The following is a 15,207-nucleotide window of genomic DNA, read 5'->3' on the forward strand; positions in this document are numbered from 1 at the left end:
GATGACAACATTGCAGGAAAAGCCCTGCGTGTTCAGTGGGCAACAAGCTGAACATCAGTCAGTAGAGTGCCTTTGCAACAAAGGCAGCTACAGGCATCCTGGCCCAGGTTAGCCATCAGCTCAAGGGAGCACTTATGAGACCGTGCTGGGAGAGCTGGGTCCAGTTTAGGTCTCCTCAGTACAAAAAGGGTCCTGACAAACTTCTGAGAGCCCAGTGGAGAACAAAAAGCTGGTTGGGGCCTGGAGGACAGCATGTATGAGGAGAGACTGAGAGAGGTGGGCTGGTCCAGCCTTCAGAGGAGAAGGCAAAAGAGACATCTGGCTGCTGTCCCCAGCTGCCTCAGGGATGATCTGGAGAAGATGCAGCCAGACTTGCCAATGTGCTCAGTGCTAGGATGAAGGGCAACAAGCATGAGCTGCAACTCTGGTGGGACAAAAGGAGAAAGTTCTTCATCATGAAGGTTGGTCCTGCACTAAAGCATGTCCAGAAATGTAGCTGAGTATCTCCCCACCCTTGGAGGTATCCAAACGGAGGTGGGCAAGTCCCTGAGCAATGTGATATTACTTTAAAGGTGGTCTTATTCTAAGCAGGGGCAGGACCAGAGACCTCTGAGGTGCCTTCCAACCTATATCCTCCTGTGGCTCCCTGGGCCATGGAGATATGCAAATAGGATTGATAACAAGGAACATGAATGAACACGACCAGCTCAGCACCAAACATTCATAGAAACTATTTATTCATTATTGACCACCTGGGAAAGGCCGAGGCTGCTATGGTAAAATAGGAGGGAGACTTCATGCTCCAATCTGCACTCGTGTGCACTGAAAGTGTGAAGGGTGCTTGAGTCAGAGGGGCAGGGAGAAGTGCCGCATCAGGGAGAGGTGATCCTGTTTCTGGCCAGTGCCTCCATCACTCTCCCCTGCCCAAAGATGTAGATGTTCTCAGGCCTCACCCTGACTTTTGCAGATTGGTGCATCCAGGGGGAAACGTCCCATCCAGATTCCCAAATTTCTCAGAGGTGGAAGGTCTCTGAGAAAATCAGAGAAGTTCAGAGAAGCAGTACAGTTTACACTCACTAGAGCACCTTAAGTCACTCTTAAATCTAGATGGGCTTGTCTAGAAGAAACAAAGGTTATCCAGCAAAGCCAGGAGTTACATTCTTGGTTGTAAAAGTGGGGAAAACAATCTAGAAAAGGAAAGCACGGGCTGAAGAACCAAACTCTGACATATTCTTGGACTCAGGTTCTTGCTTAAGAGTGTCTCTGAGACACCTTGGCTGCAGAGGCCACCGTGCTACTCCAGCTCCACCACAGGACCACCCCTCTGGGTGTCTCTAGCTCCTAAGAAGTTCAGAGACAACTTCAGACTTGGCCCCTGAAGGTTTGGGGCCCTTTTTGTGGGGATGTTGCTGGAGCATCCCTCAGGGGGATGTCTGTGGTCAGGCACTGAGCACAGGACTCAGCACACTGAGCCTTGCAGTGTGCTTCCCTGCTCCCACAGCATCCCAAAGCACCAAGCCCGAGGGGTTGTGCAGAGAAATTATGGACTGTGCTGTAACAGGACATCTTTTCCCAGGTGTCTCCCAGGAGTATATTGAAATCACTCTGGTGTCCCAACCCCCTGGTGCTGACAGACACACCTAGCATGAAGAGAGAAAGCATCTTCTCAAGGTAAACCATGCAGGCACTGGGTCACCAGTGTCCCCAGCATCTGTGCAGGGTGAGTGCTTGAGGACAGGACAGCTGTAGGATCAAGGAGGGAATGAGCCAGCCCTGCGTCAGGGTTCTGTGAGGCCAGCTCTGCCCTGCTCTGCTCTGTGTCCCTCTCCCACGCCCAGCAGATGTAGGAGTCCTTGATGTCCCTCTCATGGCCCCACAGACAGTTGAGTATCTGGGTGCACAGTACACGTCTCAAAGTCCACAGCACCACAGCTCGCCTGCCTGCAGCACAGCAGGAGCCCTGCCCCTACTGCAAACACAGTGCTGCCCGGCTGCAGACGTGTCCCTCATTCTTCTGTGCCACAGCCTGTTTCCCAGGTGTTCCTGGTCTGCCCGGGGTGAGGCTCTACAAACCCAGCAAGAGCAAGACCATGGTGTTGGACTGTTCTTCACACAGAGCAGCACCCATCAGCTACTCCCGAGTCTACCTTGAGTTCTCTTGTCTCATATTAGATTTGATTGCAAGTCAAATGCAATTTAATTATCAGAAAGTCAAACAGACTCTTCCAATGACTGGTTGATCATCCAGCTAATGATTTTCAGATCAGCAGATGTAATTGCAAACCTCTACAGTTATTGGCACATGAGATGAAGATGACACTTGCATCCCAATCGCACAGTATCTTTGACATCTCCTTCTCTGGCTCGTGGGCTGGAAGGCACTGCTGGGGAACACAGATGGTCTGCCATGCCTCATCCCTCCTGCACCCTCCACTTCCCAGTGGGGCAACTGGTACCAAAGAAGCCAAGATGGTTTTCTGGTAGCCCAGACTCTGGTGGTGCCCTGGGGACACCATACCATTGGTATGCTCCCAGTTCTGGGAAGGAAACAAGGCACAGGGAGGGAGCTGGGGATGGGTGCCCTTCCCAGGGCTCTTGCACCAGTTTTCATAGAATCACAGACCGGTTTGGGATAGAAGGAACCTTAAAGGTCATCTAGTTCCAACCCACCCTGTCATGGGCAGGGACACCTTCCACTAGACTGGTTTGCTCAAAGCCCTGTCCAACCTGGCCTTGAACTCTTCCAGGGAGGGGGCAGCCACAGCTGCTCTGGGCACCCTGGGCCAGCACCTCATCCCCCGCACAGGGAAGAATTTCTTACTTCTATCTAACCTAAATCTCCCCTCTTTCAGTTCAAAACCATTACCCCTCATCTTATCCCTACACCCCCTGATCCAGAGTCCCCCCCCACCTCTCCTGTCCCCCCTTTAAGCCCTGGGAGGCCGCTCGAAGGGCTCCCCGGAGCCTTCTCTTCTCCAGGCTGAACCCCCCCAACTCTCTCAGCCTGGGCCCCCAGGGGAGCTGCTCCAGCCCCCCCAGCATCTTCGTGGCCTCCTCTGGCCCCGCTCGAGCAGCTCCGTGTCCTTCTGCTGTTGGGGGCCCCCGAGCTGGCCCCAGCACTGCAGGGGGGTCTCCCCAGAGCGGAGCAGAGGGGGAGAATCCCCTCCCTGGCCCTGCTGGACACACTGCTTTGGATGCAGCCTGGGGCATGGTTGGGTTTTTGGGCTGTGAGTGCACATTCCTGGCTCTAATTCAGTTTTCCATCCACCAACACCGCCCAGTCCCTCTCTGAAAGACTGCTCTCAATCCACTCCTCGCCCAGCCTGGATTTCTGCATGGGATTACCTCGACCTGTGTGCAGGACCTTGCAGTTGGCCTTGTTGAACTTCATAAGATTTGCACAGTCCCACCTATCCAGCCTCTCCAGGTCCCTCTGGATGGCATCCCTTCCCTCCAGCATGTCACTGCAGCACACAGCTCGGTGTCATCAGTGAGTCTGACGAGGGGGCACTCAATGCCACTGTCCGTGTCACCAACAAAGATGTTAAACAGTGCCGGGCCCAACACCGACCCTTGAGGAACACTGCTTGTCACTGCTCTCCATGTGGACATCGGGTTGTTAACCACATGTCTTTGAGTGTGACCATCCAGCCAATTCCTTATCCACTGAGTGGTTCATCCATCAAATCCATGTCTCCAATTTAGAGACAAGGATGTTGTGCGGGACAGTGTCAAATGCTTTGCACAAGTCCAGGTGGATGACAACAGTTGTTCTTTCCTTATCCACCAAAGATATCACCCTGTCATAGAAAGCCACCAAATCTGTCAGACACGATTTGCCCTTAGTGAAGCCATGTTGTCTGTCACCAATCACCTCCTTATTTTTCATGTGCCCCAGCATAATTTCCAGGAGAATCTGCTCCATGATCTTCCTGGGCACAGAGGTGGGACTGACTGGCTTGTAGTTCCCTGGGTCTTCCTTTTTTACCTTTTTAAAAATTTAGGTTATGTTTCCCCTCTTCCAGTCAGTGGGAACTTCACCAGACTGCCACAGTTTCTCAAAATGATGGACAGTGTCTGAGCTACTTCATCTGATAGTTCCCTCAAGATCCGTGGATACAACTCATCAGGTCTCATGGACTTATGCATCTTCAGGTTCCTTAGATGTTCTTAAATCCAATCTTCTCCTGCAGCAGGCAGTTCTTCATTCTCCCAGTCCCTGCCTTTATCTACTGTGTCTTGGGTGGTGTGCCTGGAGCACTTGCCAGTGAAGGCTGAGGCAAAAAAGTCGTTGGGTACCTCAGCCTTCTCCACATCCCAGGTCTCCTGTTTTCTTCCAGAGGAGGCCCACATTTTCCCTAGTCTTCTCTTTATCACTGACATACCTATAGAAGCCTTTCTTGTTGCCTTTGATGTGTCTGGCCAGATTTAATTCTATCAGGGCTTTGGCCTTCCTAACCTGATCCCTGGTACCCAGCCAGTTTCTCTGTGTCCCTCCCAGGTTACCTGTCCTTGCTTCCACAGTCTGTAGGCTTCCTTTTTGTGTTTGGGTTCATCCAGGAGCATCTTGTTCATCCATGCAGACTCCTGGCATTTTTGCCTGACTGGCTCTTTGTCAGGATTTATCGCTCCTGCGCTAGGAGGAGGTGATCCTTGAATATTAACAATCTTTCTTGGGCCCCTCTTCCCTCCAGGGCTTTATCCCATGTTACTCTGCCAAGCAGATCCCTGAGGAGGACAAAGGCTGCTCTTTTGAAGTCCAGGGTAGCAAGCTTGTTGTGTTCCCTCTTCCCTGCCCTGAGGATTTTGAACTCAACCATTTCACGGTCATTGCAGCCAAGGCTGCTCTTGAGATTCACACTCCCCACCAGCCTCTCCTTGTTGGTGAGAACAAGGTCCAGCACAGCACCTCTCGACACTGGCTCCTCCATCACTTGGAGAAGGAGGTTATCATCAACGCATTCCAGGAACCTCCTGGATTGTTTGTGCCCTGCTGTGTTGTCCGTCCAACAGATATTGGGGTGGTTGAAGTACCTCATGAGGACCAGGGCTTGTGAACATGAGGCAGCTCCTATCTTTCTGTAGAGGACTTCATCTGCCTGGTCTTCCTGGTTAGGTGGCTGGTAGCAGGCCCCCACTATAATGTCACCTGTGTTTGTCTGTGTGTTGTCTTCCAGGTGAACCAGGTATGTAGTTTTCCACCTCTGCTTCATTAAACCAATGCAAAGGCTTTGTGGACACCTACTTATACTTTAAACAGGTTTATTTTAGGTAAAGGTAGAAGTTTTCACAGATGACAAAGAGATTTAGGAACAAAAACTCCTCCTGCCTTTTTCCATGATGTGTCACTTTGGGACCCAAACTTCCTGTGAAGGCACCATGTGAGACTTTGGCTCCTTGTCCAGACCATGGTGTATTAGATCTAGGGAGATGATTCCTGGGTCAGTCACTTTTGAAATTGGGTTTAAGCTTCTAGCTCTTGCAGGCTCACCTGTGCCAAGGTTACCTACAGCAGCGTGCTTGGGCGAAGGGCTCTGCTCCCCAGTGCCGCAGCCATCTCCCTGCTGGGATTTGTTTCTCTGGGCTGATCACATCACACCGTGTTCTCTCTGATGGATTCTCCCCTCTCCAGGCATCCTGGCAGCTTGGCTCAGCTTCCCGCTCCTAAAGTGGTCTCCCTGCTCTCTGTACATCACCCGGTAAGGTCTCACTAACCTACCACAGCATCAGTATTTTCCCACATGTACTGGAAACCTTCCTGTTGTCCCCATGGCCAGTTTGGCATCCTGTTCCACACTCACGACTCATGACTACCCTGGGCTGACTGGACCATTGGGCCTCCAGATGAAGACCCTGTAGGCAGACAGACTGATCCATAGTTCCAGAGCTCCTGTGCTGACCTAATTTTCTTTCTTTTTCTTTCCCCTAAAGCCTTGCAAATGCCTGGTGCTGGATTCCTCTTCTCCTAATTGACATAGCCTTCATCACAAAGACTCTGCACCCTCATTGAAGGAGAAACAGCATTCATTCTTCCTGAATTCAAGTGCAGCCACTCTCCCCTACCACTACCCTTCTGAGATGCAACAAACCTCTGAAGACTCTCCTCCCTCCTTGATGGTGCTGTCCCCACACCTTCATGTTGTCACCGGCCACCTTAGCTTTGCCATAAATTGCTATTTTCCTCCTGGAAAATTGGAAGTGGGTGGTATCTGACTTCCAGGGCACTGAGCTGAGAAGGCACTACGGGGCTGCCTTCAACTGCATGGCTGAAGGGTGTATATTAATCTTGTAACACTACAAGGAATTTTCACAGTCTCCCCATGTTCCTTCATCTTTCAGTGCAGACTTTGCTTTCCACTTTTCAGGCTCTTTTCCTCCCTTGCAGACTGGCCACTCTTTCCAAATATCCTCCTCAGTGTATATAAATTGCTCATTTGCTAGGGGAGAACCCTTGCTCCAACAGCCTTTCTCTTGTGCTCAAGAGGGAGTTCTAGATGGGTTTTGCACCTTTGTTTTCACAAAATCCCAGCTCTTTTCTATGTTTGCATGCTCAGCTTCCCAAATCTGCCCAGCTGCAGTAACCAGCTCTCCTGACTTTTCCTGATTTGTACTTGTTCACAGTCACAGCCACCAATCTGCTCCTATTGATCCTCCTATTTACATAAAATTGCATTTACTTGTGTCTACTCTAGCTGAAGATATTTTCTCAGATACCTCTTCTAAAAACACCCTATTTTTCAGGAACAAGTACAAAAAACCCCATCAGCTCACTTCATGCTGTGACCTGGTGAAGAAATATGTGAGATGTCATATCCAAGGCTATCTGGAATATTGTTATAGATATGGATATCTTGTTACAGACAAGGCTGTGATTTATAACACCACCATCCCTCTAAAGAGTTACTCTTCCTGGAAGAATTTCACTCCTGGGCTTTGTCCTGGCCCCAGTCTGGCTGGGGAATCTGTGACAGACTCCCAGCACTGTCCAGGCAGACCTTCCTTTCCCTCCTTCCCAAGGCAATTTAGGTCCAGGAGGATCTTTTGACGGTGCCTTTCAACATCTTGTGCTGTTCTACCCTTCCTCCTCATCTCCTGTTCTTACCCTCTCCTCCTCTGTCCTCCATTGCCTTTGCTCTGGTCACACCAGCTGTTTCTGTGACCCCTGGGAACATCTGATGCCATGGGTGCTCCATGTAGTAATTTGAGTTCCTCCATACCAGCTTTGCACGAGGCCACAATCATTTGTGTTGTTTCCTGTGGACCATCTGCTCTTCCTGAGCCAGAGGAGGCACCAGCCTTCTCCTACTAACAGTCTCCCAGCTGCTCTTAATCCTACAGGTCCTTCCCTTCCCTCTGTGGTTATGCCCTTTTTTACCAGCTCCTACTCTTCCAGCACATCCCAAACCAGCACGGAGAGTATATGCCTCTCCTGTGACCTCCATTCTCTTCACGGCTCAAAGCCTGACATCAGATCCCTGAAGGCTTCTTACATCCTGCTGACATGCTTCCCTGCAGTAAGATGTGTGTGTCCGTGGAGGCTCCCATCAGCTCAAGCACCCCAGCCCTTCCCCTGGCACCCATCCTTGGACTGGCTGCTCCCCTCCCTGCTCACACACCCACCCCGAATGCTGGGCAACAGCAGCCCGTCCTTGGATCTCTGCATTGTGGAGCACGTCCCCAGCACTGTGGGGTTGTCCTTGTTCCCTCTTGGAGGGAGCTTGCAATGTCTTTTGAGGGTGCTCAAGTCTTCTCAGCCTGGCACCCACCTCCTCTTCACTCCTGGCAGATCTCCCACACTTCTCCCTGGAAGGACCTGGTGACAACTCTGTCAGTGCCAACAGCTTCTTGCAGTCTTGTGTGAATCTCTGATCGCTACTGCTCTTCCTGTGGATTCAGTAGTTTTAGGTTCACACTCAAAATCTTCTGTATCTCATCTTTGTTTATCCCTGAGCTCCAGTTTCTTGTTAGATTCAGAGGTTTTCCCTTTTCCTACAGGCTAGTGTTTCTGTTTTTCTTGCCACCCTCACACCTTTTTGAACTACACAGTGACCTTCAGATGCCTTTCTGGCCCTCCTATGATCTCTCAGACTCTCAGAGGTCCCCCTCCTGCATTGTTTTCTAGGTGTGAACATAAGACTAACATCTACAGTGCAGTATTTGCAAGAGGATACCTTATTTGTCTGTAACATTGAAAGATTTTTTTTTTTTTTTTTTGAGATCTGTTCCCACAGTCTGTGATGGAGAGAGTGTTCTGGTGTTGTGGTCTGAGCTCAGGGGGCAACTGAGCACCATGAAGCCGCTCACTCCCCCTATGCCCCCAGTGCTGGTAAGGAGAAAATAAGCAAAGGCTCGGGATTCAAGATAAAAACAGGTAAGGATAAGCAGGAGATCTTTCTGTATGTTCACTAATGGTGTAAACACAATTTGCTCCCATAAAGGGCAGCGACTGTTCAGACAGGGTCCAACACGTTCACATTTTGTGGGGTTTTCAGAACAATCTCCAGTTGCAGCCCAGGAAGCCTGGACAGGGGAGAGGAGCCGCCCTCGTCTGCTCTCATTTAAGAGTCCCTGAAATCCTTACTGACCACAGTGGTGAAGTCCCAGCTCTTTCTGGTGTCCTTCAGGTGACACAGAGTTGGGGGTTGCCTTAAGGGTTGAAACTCCATGGGCTGAGACCCACCACCTGCCCCCACAGCCATGTCTCCCGCCAAGCCCCTGGAGGAGGTGTGAGGTGTGCCGGGGCAGCAGCACAGCTTCAGCCCACCACGCAGCAGAGTGGAGGGCTGGTGACACCCCACAACAGAGGTAGAGCGATCAAGCTCCTTCTACCTGTCATTATCTCCTCCTGATCTCCTTGTAGATGGTCTCCAAATCCCTTCAGCAGGGAAATCTCAGCTGCCCCACCATGTTCCTTCTCTTGGGATTTTCCAGTGCCTACAGAGCACGGGTGACCCTCTGACTGTGCTACTCATTCATTTACCTGGTGATGGTGCTGGGGAACCTGCTCATCTTGACCCTTGTCTTGCTGGAGGCTCACCTGCACTCCGACATGTGTTTCTTCCTGGGCCACCTCTCCTTCCTGGGCACCTGCTACTCCTCCGTCACTCTCCCTAAGATCCTTGGAGACCCCTTCTCACCGCAGGAGACCATCTCCTTTGTGGGCTGCATCACACCGATCTACTTCTTCCTTTGCTCTGGGGGCTCTGAGCTCATGCTGCTGGCTGCCATGGCCTATGGTCAGTACCTGCCCATCTGCCACCCCTGCCGCTACCCGGGGCTTATAAGCAGGATGTGCCAATGCTTAGTGGCTGTTTCATGGCTGAGCGGCTCCTTCTTGTCGCTGATCCAGGCCTTCCTCACAGCCTGCTTGCCCTTCTGCGGGTCCAACATAATCGACCACTTGTTCTTCAAGATGCCCTTCTTGCTGAAGGCATCTTGCAGCCCTAACTCTTCCCTCAACAAGGCTGCCTTGTAAACTTTGGCTGGGGCTATTGCGATGGGCTCTTTCCTCCTTACTCTTGTGTCGTATGTTGGCATCATCAGCAGAGCTGTCCTCCAGAAGGGAATAGGGACGCAGAGGGCCTTTGCCACCTGCCTCTATCTCTGACCATGGTGTTCCTGTTCTTCAGCACCGAGGCCATTGTGTACCTGGTGCCTCAATCCAGCAGCAACAAGGAGATGGAGAATATCCGTGCCCTGCTGTATGCCATTGTGACCCCCATGCTGAAGCCCATCATCTACAGCTTAAGAAACAGTGAGGTCAAAGGGGCCATCAAGAAAGCCCTGCTCAGGGTGGTGTTACAGATGTCCACCAAGGGTGCAGGCATCGCCGCTGAGCAACCCCAACCCTCCCCACAGCAGGGATGCAGCTCTTGGTGACCCAACACACATGAAGGGGTCTGGGGTTCCTGGTCGGGCAAGGGCTCCTTGCTCTCCCTCACCAACACACCCAATGTTCAGAGCCATTATTGCCTGGTGGGGACCTAAGGGCTGGGTACCTAATTCACAGCATTGTCTCCCTTTGTGTCTGAAAGCCCCCAGCACGGCTGGCTTCAACTCACAGTGCCAGCTTCAGAAAGCCCAACTCACACAGGCATGACCCCAGGCAGGTGAGCTGTGTCTCATCCCATCCCAGGAGCTGGGTACCGTCCTTCCAGTGTGGAGCACTGCAGAGGACTTCACCCTCTCAGACTGATGGCAGAAGGACAGCATGCAATGTCCTCTGGGGACCTGAATGGACTAGGAGGGGGTTTTGTAAAACTGTAAATTGCTTGTCCATGGGAGTTCTCCCATGGAGTTATTCTGGGAACTTTTTTCCTAAGAAATAGGTACTACCCAGGTAGAGAAGCTGTACTGGCTGTCTACACACTGCCCTTGATGTGATGGTTCTCTTGGTAAGCCTTATTTTTTTTAATCATTTATCTACACCAGGGCTTCGTCAGGCTTTCTGGAAAGAGCTTTTATTCCTAAACAGAGCCCTTTCTGAGGTAAAACACTGTGCAAAGCATAGCAGTAATTCTTGGCTGTTTACATCTCCTGTTAAGTGGTGGATAATCTTGTCTGGGCTGGACTTGCAGACACTGCAGAGCCGGATGTCTTTCCCTTAATGCAATAAAATATGTATAAGTAGGAAAACCATTGTCAGGGGTTTGATCTTTGTAGTTTCAGGAGTCAAAGTTAATCCTGGGAATGGAGAGCTTCTTCCACATGTGAAATGGTGCCAACGAGGCAGGAGCATGGGTGGGAGAGCAGATTAATCTGGTTCATGACATGCCTTCAGGAAGGCTTCAGTGGCTCTCAGCAGCACACAAAGCCAGGAAGGTGTTATCTGGTAGTCGTAAATAAAGGGGTGTGAAAAGATGCTGTGACCACTGTGTGAAAGAAGATATGCCTACAGGCACAGCAAAACATATGGAAAACACAGCAAAATGCTGGGTTGGGATTTCTTTACAAGTAAGATTCTGTAAGACTCCTACTTAGCAGAAATTATGGGAACTGGTTTCCTGTGATTGGAAACACCCCCGTTCCTGATGAAGACAAGGATTTCCCAGTAGGAACCCAAACATGCCTTATCTCACTCAGGTGAGGATGCAAAGTGTCCTCCCAGAGCACATGGACAAGGCAGCACCAGCTGGGGAACCCAGTTTTTAGGATATCTACAAAATCAGCAGCTCCTTTGGAAACAAAACAGGAACTTCACATCCCTTCTCACCCACAATCCACAGGGCAGGGTGAGTCAGAACTATCTGCCACCCCGCTGCTCTCTCTGCTGACAGGGAAACCTCTGATTCCATGACTGCTCCTGCCTTTTGTGCCTACGTTAGTATCTGGCTGGGTATGCACCTCTGGAGGGAAAGAGGATGGAGAATGCCTGTGCAGGGAAGGGTCAGGCACCACAAGTCCTGCATGTGCTCCATTCTCAGCCTTCATCAGCTTGTGACACTGATGGGCAAGACCACACCACAGAGGTTGCCGTAAAGACCAGTAGTGTCACTAGGGATAGAAGGAACATATATCCCTTTTATCAGACTTATCTGTCAGGGGAGATCCCTGCTCGCTCTAGAGCAGTGGTCTCCAAAGCAGGGTGCATGTGCCCCCGGCAGTATGCAAGACAATCCTTTGGGGTGCAGGAAGAAAGCATTTTTGGTACCATTAATAAATAAAGTAAAATAAAATAATACTTTAGAAATAGTGTTTATTTAATCTTTTTCTTGTCCTTTTAAAATGTCTATTACTGTGTATGTACTATAATGTACATGTATATAATTATGAATAAATATACATATATTGGGGTTGTAGGCTCAGAAGTTTTTCACTGGTGTGTGCAATCGAAAAAGTTTGGCGAGTAGTGCTCTACACCACCACATTTGAGCAAAATAGAGTCTGTGGGAGCTAAGATTTACCCACAGCAAAGGAAGATTTAGGGATGAAATGAGGATCAGTTATGCAGATGGGACATATCCAGCCCCTGGGACCAGACGGGATGCGCCCCAGGGTGCAGAGGAGCTCGGCTGGGGCTCTCCATCACTCTGGAGCCTCTTGCTTTGACCCCACGGAAACTGTCAGTGGGACTGAAGGTGGCAGGGAATTCCTCTCCCCCTTCTCCCTGTCCTCTCACAGAGGTCCTGAGGGGATCACTGGAGGATCAGTACCGAGGTCTCAGACCTCAGCAGGAACACACGGTTTGGCTGCAGGCAGGGAGGAACCCAGCTAACGATGTTACCTCAGCACTGGCCATTGCACAGATGGGGGATGAGGGAGGGTTGGCTCTGCTGCCCCTGAGGATCCATGTGCAGGGATGAAAGCTCTGAGCTGCCTGTGGAGCTCATCTTTCTCACGGGTGCACTGAAGATGATGGTCATTTTCTTGTTCCTGGAGTTGATACTTCTGTTGATGCTTCAGGCCTGGGCAAAACTCTCTCTGAATTAATATTTTGATGGAGAGAAGGTAATGTTGCTGGAGGGGTTTTTCCCATGGTGGAGGATAGGGAAGATGACTTGCTTGGACATGCTTTCCACGAGGGAACAGAGGTCAGACAAAACCCACCTGCCTGTTTTTGCAAGGACCCCAGTTCCTGCTGGAAGTCAAAGTCCCTCAGGCCTCCTGGCATTCAACAGGGTGACATTTGGAAGCTTGTGTGCCTTAGTGGGAGAGTCAGTGGGCTAGTAAGGGTCACAGAGTACCTGGCTTTGGCCAGGTAAATCTTACATTGGATTAGCTCTTTATGGCAGAGCACTGCTCTGCCTGGCAGAAGAGAGGCTTGTCTACCCATCAGTAGCCTGGGCAGAGGAGGCAGTGGGGGGTTCCTGATCTATCGCAGAATTTCTCTTTGCTCTCCATATTAATCAGTGCAGATCCATTCTCTCTAGCTCACTGGGAAGTGGTGTACCATTGCCACAGCTTCCCACTCCAACTGGATCAAAGATCTCAGGAAAAGTGGGAAGATGTCTGTAAGAACCCTATTTCACCGTGATGGTGGTATACTCATCAAAACTTTGGCTGTCAGGACAAATCTTCTCATTTTCTGTGGCTTTCACCCAAGGCTCCTCTTCTTGTTCTTCACCTCACTTAGCTCTTGAGTTCTTTGTAAAATATAGAAAGGAAGAACCCCATGGGCCCCCAGGGGTTTGTTGCTTCCCATCCTGGTAAAACATGTGTGGCAATTGTGTGCATGTAGCAGAACTGTCAGGACCTGGTCTCTCACCTCCAACCTGGAATGGTGATCACACAGCTGTAGAAAAACCCAGTGGACATGGGAACGCCTGCCACACGGCTGGAGACTTCAGAGACCAGAGGGACTACTGTGCCAGAGCCCTGCACCCGGGCGGGAAATGGCAGCAGGAGCAGCTCTTGGGTGATTGTGAGTTAAGGTACAGCCTGATTTGGCAAAAATGGAACAAGGGACTATACCAGGAACCTTGCCAGGAACCCCTCTGGCCCACGGGGGAGGTTTGCTCATTCAGGTTGCAGATGGTGTCAGAGAATTCATTCATTCCCAGCTGTTTGTAAAGCACCTTTGAGTGGGCAGCATCAGGGTCTGGAGAAGCATCACTAAATCACAGAAATTGTACAAATACCTTTGCATTTAATCTACTTTTACCACTGCAAGATTGTCTTCAATCACCATCTGGGAGCCTGTCTGAGAAGAGAGGCCAAAATCAACTGAGCCACTTCTCAGTGGAGATGACTGATGTGGTTTTACATGTTTTAAAGACCTGATGAGAAAATTAGTTTCTTCCTTTGTCTATCACTGGCTAGAGGATTCCCCTCATTACCTCGGCATTCAGCCCAATTAATTGGGTGATGACCCTGTTCCTCCTAGAAAGGTGTCCAGTCTCGGTTAGAAGATGATGAAAGATGGAAAACTTAACGTTCTCTTGATAGCTTCCTCCCAGTTACCACTGACATCGCTAATTATGCCTTGTGTCTAATTGGAACTGCCTGAGCTCAAGCCCCAGGTACAGCTTCATGCCTCTTCCAGAATCTGCCTGGGCTGGAGCAACCCAATGACGTCTCAAGCTGCTTTTTGAGGAGGCCCACCAGAAAAGCTGAGGGTTTTGTCTGTCATCAACTGGAGTCCAACGGTCTTTATTTGCTCTTCAGCTCTGCAGGATGTGAGCAGAGGAAGATGGTCTTAAAAAAAAAAAAAATGGATCAACCTGGTCAGTACACAAACTTCCATAAGTACCAGGGGGGTGCAAGGGAGGAGACGGGATCTCACCCAGCAGCAGTGCTTAAGCCAACCCCCAGAACAGGACCCCTCCATAGCATGAACACTGATGTGAGCTATTCCCACTGTGTAGATGGCAGTTTCACATACTGCCACAAAGTGTATCATGGGGAGCTAAAGATTTCCATGCCCTGCTCCCTGGGCTCCACATATCAGGCCCTTCAGGCGACCACGCTGCCCCATTAACATCTCCACCCGGGTGCAGGACGCCTGCCGCAGAGCCCAGCCCAGCCCCATGCGCTGTCCCAGCTCTCCATCTCTCTCTGTGGAGTGTGCTGGAGTCAGGATTTGCGGGTGATACCATCTGAGGCAGAAAGGTCCTTTTGCTGGGAGGCACAACAAGGCCACGTCACAGTGTCCCAGGAGAGGCAGCGTGGTGGCTGTGAGCACGTGCTGGTGCTCAGTCATCAGTGAGGATCCATGCTGGCTTAATGGAAGGAGAGGTTGTCCAGGAGTGTCCTCAGAGAGCCCCAGCCTCCAGCATGGGAGACACCAGCCTCTTTCTTGGTGCAATTTAGTCTCAGCAGGTCCTCCATGGAGGGGTAAGATCCTAAAGCTTGCAGATTTGGGCTGTTAAAAGCATATTTTGTTCCCAAGATTAAAAAAAAAAAAAAAAAAACCAACTACTTTCTTCAGGCTCTTCAGGGCTTAGGAGCTCTGATGGTGGTCTGAAGTAAAGAAGTGATGCTTCTCACAAGCACAGGAAGAACTGATGGCTTTTAGGGTCCTGCAGCCCCAGGTGGTCTTAGGTCCATGGGACCACCCTGAGTGGGAGACATCCTGGCTGGGGAGGCTGGAAGTGATCATGTCCTGCAGCCAGAGCAGAGGCACAGGTGGTCCTGGGGACAAGGCTGGCATCTGAGGAGGTCCCACATTGTGCCAGTGTGGAGGTGGTGGGGATGGGTGGGGAGCTGGGCTCTGGAGACTGGCAGGGAGTCAGAGGAGAACATGGAAGCAGCACAGCAATGCTTGTGCCA

The 15,207-nt window shown here is 50.7% G+C and overlaps 1 pseudogene; it reads left to right on the plus strand.

The window, feature by feature from the left end:
• Positions 1 to 395: 395 nt before the first annotated feature.
• Positions 396 to 9,879, plus strand: LOC116964819 (annotated as a pseudogene).
• The last annotated feature ends 5,328 nt before the right edge of the window (positions 9,880 to 15,207 follow it).

The sequence above is a fragment of the Tyto alba genome, unplaced genomic scaffold (genome assembly GCF_018691265.1).
Source record: "Tyto alba isolate M040663 unplaced genomic scaffold, T.alba_DEE_v4.0 Super-Scaffold_11, whole genome shotgun sequence".
NCBI classification, from domain to species: Eukaryota; Metazoa; Chordata; class Aves; order Strigiformes; family Tytonidae; genus Tyto; species Tyto alba.